Here is a 6,000-nt window from a genome sequence, read left to right on the forward strand (position 1 = left end):
TTTCTCAAAAGTTAGCCTTTTTGATTAAAGTTTAAGCTAACAAACATAAGATAAAAAAGTATTAAAAATGCGCTTCTTTCTATTGTAGTTTTAATCAGTTTTTTTTCCGATTTTTTTAACCAAAATTAGAGATTTTATATATTTTTTACAGACCATCTCTTTTCCTACAACTTTGTCTTAGACATAATTTCGATTGGACGACCGTGCTATAGTTTATTGATAAACATGGAATACGCAATTTTTTAAAATGAGGCGCGATCAAATTCCAGCATACGTTTGAATGATTGCCCATAGCGAAAAATTATGCAAAGTTGTAGGGAAATCAGAGAGGGTAGAATCAAATATACTATATTAACAATATAGTTCACTCTTGTGTGCGCCTTTGCGTCAGAAAAGGCAACTAATGTTTCTAAAAACATTATGAGGTATTTGAACAGGCTTATTCACTGTGTACAACTTGCTTCTCTGATTGTAATTTATGTAATAAAATAGTTTTTTTTTTCATTTGAAATAATTGCCCTCACTCACCCCTTGACTGTAATCAAATGCATATTGGTTGCCTTTTCTGACGTTAGATGGTGTGCCGAGCAGGAAGTTTTTGCCCTGCTGATGTATGGAAAAACGAAGAGTGAATTATATTGTTAATACATTATATTAGCTCAAATCTGATCAATTCATCAGTTGGCGGCGAAATCTCGGATGCAAAAATCAACTGTAATGTTCTTCTCATTTTCGTGATTTCTTTGATACCAGAGACTACAGATCTCAACTCGATCAGTTTCATAATCGACATCATTCATTTATTGATTTCGTTGATCAACAATCATATCGTACACTTGGGTTGAAACTTGTTATTAGTATAGTTGATAGAAAGTAATTCTACATTCACTAGTGATATTAACTCCAGTTTCGAAAATTTACCATTTGGTTCACTTTGGTTGTACACCGGCCAAGTATGAAAAATATGAGACTAAATCTATGGTACATTGCTTTTCAAGATCTCCTTTGCCTTCGTCATTCCTGCGAAGGCTTCCGATTTTTTGCGATCGTTAGTCTTCCACCGCAATTCATTCAGTGCGGACGTGGTAAAAGCGAGAGGTGAAAATAAACGTAGAAAGTGACCACAGAAACAGTTTCGAACTTTGGGTGCGTTGTAACTTCTTTCTGGTGTAAGTGTCAAGTGAAAACGAAAACATCACTTTCTATTGTATCGAATATTGCCAAAACTGGACCTGTTACTTCACATCTACCGTATGTGGTAAGTTGATATCGATACTTGATAGTAGTAAAGTTAAGCCATATTTAATGAAACAGTGCAATTATTCTTTGTGACTGTTTTCCCCTAATAAATCCCGGAATAACATAAAAAATAATTATTACAAATTGAAGGAATAATTTATGCATTTCATATGATACCATGAACGTTTTATAAATCGATGGTGCTTAGCGCAAAAATACTAGCACATAAACTTCTAACGGTTCTTGAAACGTGCGGTAGAGAAAAAAACCTCTTTCACTGAAGTGCAAACCCATAACCGATCAACCAGCAGCGCAAAATATAAGTAGGTATAGTGAATGTGAATGGATAAGAGTGCCCACAGAAGAGGATCGCTTTTCAGAAAGAAAAGCATAATGAAAGATGAAAGCGGTCCAAAACAAAACGGTGTGTAGGTGAATGGTACCTGTTTTCGGAACGCACAAACAAAGATCGCAAAATAAAGAATTCCAACAGAAGCTGGACACGGCAAAATCTGGGAAATTGATTAATGAAAAAAAACTGAATGTAGGTAGAAAGCCGCTTGTCTAAATGAGCTTTGTTCCGCTTCTTTTAAAAAATAACTTCAATCTATTGGTGACTTGCAATTTAAAGGAAGCTCGCCGAACAACTTAAAAAAAAAAGTTTTAATCATTTAGTTCATTGAGAATGTTTGTATTGTTTAAGTCTTTTTCATGACTTATGATATTCCAATTGGAACATAACTCAACTCAGTATTCTTATTAAGTTCTTCCAAGAATATACATTGGTAACATTTTAAGGCATAAATTGATCAAATTTGGATTAATATGTGGCAAGCAAGCACAATCATATACAATCCAGCATTGAACTAATAAAATTGATATGGTTATTTGGCTTAACGACGTATTTCGAGTTTCACCAATACCATTTGTGGAATAGTTCTATAATTTGGGTTATTATTCGTTTATGGTTTTTTTTTTATTAGGGTGGACCGAGAATAATACCAGCATGGTATACAGCGACATGAACTATCGAGAGCCCCAATGTTGCACAGCAAAAAATAAATTTTAATATTACATCCAAGAGGATGCACTTCAATCATGTCGAAAATCTCATGTAATTTTTATGGCCACACAAATAAACAAATGCAGTAAAAGCAGCGTAATGTCGGTTCATGCACTGTATTAATGATTTTTTTTTTCCTTTTTGGCAAGTAATAGGGGAAATGTCTCTAATGTTGGCCTATGGATCTAAGATTGGGCCCATCGCTAAATATCTGCTATTTATCAATTTTATCTAGATGCACGCGTTATTGGGGCGGTACTAATGGATATTTTTGGTCGCTATTGAAAATTTAGTCGATTGCTGAATTTATGTATGGGCCCAAATTGAGGACACTTAGGCCGACATTACCTGCATTTCCCCTATTACACCTTATTTTTGACACGATTGAAGTGCATCCACTTTGATGTAATATCAAAATTAATTTTTTGCTGTGTGTATTAGGGAAACGTATATCATTTGTTGGTTCAGTACCACTATTTTTACTGCTTTTAGAGTTGAAAGTTGTAGAGTAAATTTTCACTATGTCCTAAACAAAATGTAAGCAATGCTAAAAATGAAAACAAAATCGTGTTATCGGTGTCAATCGATGCTCCTGCTATTACAGTATGTGCTGTCCGAATATAAGAGGACGTCCCATTTTTAAGTTTATTTATCAGCTAAATTAAGCTTCTTCCGATCAAAATATTTCTCGGTATGGAGATGCCGTTTGTCTTAAGTAACAGAGCAGAGAAATCCGCGAAAACTGTACATTCGTCCATTTTCTTTCTCTTATTAAAGTGAATAAATCGAACTGTTAGTTGCCAATATGATTTCGGTGCTCCTACAATGATGAATGGGCTGCATGTAATGAGACGTGATTGATAATTCTTCAAAATACCCTGGTTAATACACTTTGACTTGAGTAACATTGTGAGTCCACCAAACGACGTATAATAACTTTTGGCTCAAAAACCAGCTAGTGATCCGCTATCGTATGGTTAAACATTGCTACCACTATAAGATTATATAGATGTAATTTGAAATACCGTGGACCATCGCTAATTTGAAAAACACTTCGTGTATATTAATGGGATTAATTTTTCAATTGAACTTCTAGTAACTTTATGAACACCAGAATAGTGTGTTTCTGGCAGTGCTGAAATTTGTCATTGTCATTGACTTCCGCGCGATCTTGACCAAATTGTTTTTCACATATTTACTGATAGACTTGATCCTCAAAAAAACCTTCGTCAAAATGCAAAAGAATGCACGAAATCGGCTATTACGTGCTTAAATACATTGTTCTGAAAAATGATTTTTTAGTATGAATTTCACAGTCGGATTAACGAGTCAAACCCCGATAGTCCAGCCATAATTTTGTCGGATTGGCGCGAGGATACTACGATTTAATGCAAATGTGTTCAATCTTAATTCATCTCGTCACCATTCTGATGATGCAAAAAATAGGTGAAGCGTTTTGTTTTTATTGAAAATGGCGAATACGACGAAATAATGCGAAAATCTACATTTGAAAGACATTCAAATTATTATCACTGCCTTGTAATGCTGAAAGCATTTCAGCATCTAAAAGCTGCACTGAAAACGAAACTAATTGAGAGAGTGAGTCACTTTTACTCAGTTATGAGCCTCTTTTACTCATTCGTATGGAGAAATTCCTAAGAGCGTAGGTCACTCAGCGCATGAGTAACCTACGCTTTTAGAAATGTCGTCAAACGAATGAGTAAAAGTGACTCACTTTCTGAGTAAGAACCGTTTATGGTGGGCTATGGGCGACGAATTAATGGATCACTCTATGTTGTCAGTTTTGATCTCGCCACTACTGACAGCATGGTGCCACCTTTCTATGGGCAACAAGTTAACCTGAAAAATAAGATATGGATATTTGAACCTGTTTCCAAAAATATCGATTTTGGAAGCGAAAATATAATAAATCTTTGGAAGGGATGTTGTGTAAAAATGGACCCAACTCTGCACAATTTTTTTTTTAAAGAAAAGGATCATATTTCGTTAAAAATAAACATTTTCTGGTTTTCTTCATAAAACATGAATCGTCTTAACTGTTTAACTAGCGACATCTGTAGCAAAAATCAACCATGCCTTTAATCCATTATGTCACATGAATTTGAGGAAAAATTTACGCCCTCCTCCCTTCCTTACAACACGTTTTTCCTATGCCTAATACAATGCTTGTCACAGAACGTTACACCTTCATCCTTCCTTAGAGGTGATTTTTCAGAACTCGTTGTAGTTTATCTAGTTTATTCTTTTTGTAACTTGTTACATAAATAGCTTTATTAGCACAGTGTCGAAAAGTGCTACTTTTCAGCATCCAGTGCCAGAGAGTTCTACTTTTCGACGCTCTTTTGAGTAGCTGTAGGCAATCGTGACCATCGAGGCTTGCTATGGTGACGAAATCGATTAACGCTTCTTATACGCATCTTTCAGACTAATTTCTTTCAGACTAATTTCCAATGCTAACGCCTGGTTATTCCACTTTAGTTCGAACGATGTTTTTTAAACGCTGAAGCAAACGATGATCGAACTTAAACATTGTACTCACGTTGAGGTGTGTTCATTTGATGCGGTGCACGCGTGAACACAGAGTGAATATTTATGTAAGTTCAAAAACCTGCTTACACATCGGTGCTATACCATGAAGACTGCTTTTCAGCACTTAGTGCCAAAAAATGTATATTACATTTTGCATATTGCAACTCGTTGCAAAATTCCATTTTTTAACCATAAAACTACGGCTCATACTGAAATAAACTACGGCTCATACTGAAATAATCTTCAATTTGCAACTTGTTACATAAATAGATATTTTATGTCATGATGGCATACAAAGTTGAACTAAAAAAACCGCAATAATGAACCTTTTGGTTTTGATTAGAGTCCAACTTTTTTCATGATGAGATAGCATAAATATGTTTACATCAAATATATCATATTAACAATATGATCCATTCATGCCTTTTCCAAATATTGCAATGGTGACCCGCAAGATATTGCTTCACGCACCATCTAGCGTTGAAAAAGGTCACCAACAATCATTCAATTACAATCGAGGGGTGCGAATATAGCACTTATTACAAAAGTAAGAGTTACATTATTCTCATTTATTACATTGTGTATATGACTTTAAAATTTGTCGGACATGTCACTGTTGTCATCAAATAAAATAATATGCTGAAATACATTCATTTGAAATATTAAACAAATTTTCATTTGGTTTACCCCTCGTGACGATATACAAATACATTGGTAGCCTTTTTGGCCACAGAGGTGCTTTCATCGCTAAAAATTTCGTTCGCCAGCTAAGCGAAAGAGTGGATCATATTGTTAATATAATATATTTGTTTACATGTACATTTTCTCAGGAATCTATGGATTTTTTTTTTATAAATTTTTGATTTATGATATACTTTTAGGAAAATCAAATCGTGCAGGAAAAAATGTTTTTTTAGATGGTGAGCTACACCCAACTAGGAAATGTACGATTATGTTACATTGCATAAAAGAATACAGTCTTTACAATGTTTCACCGCATGAACAGATTCTGTAAAAGTTTAATTTACTTATTTGATTATGTATTTTTAATTTTTTTTTTTGTCATTTTTTTGTTAGTTAATTTTAATCAATTCACTTTGGTTGATGATGAAGGTGTGTGAATGTGGATGAAGGTGGAAAAATTAGAT

This window comes from Ochlerotatus camptorhynchus, unplaced genomic scaffold (genome assembly GCF_037179485.1).
Source record: "Ochlerotatus camptorhynchus isolate MF236.1 unplaced genomic scaffold, CSIRO-AGI_Acam_v1.1 ptg000546l, whole genome shotgun sequence".
Classification (NCBI taxonomy): Eukaryota; Metazoa; Arthropoda; class Insecta; order Diptera; family Culicidae; genus Ochlerotatus; species Ochlerotatus camptorhynchus.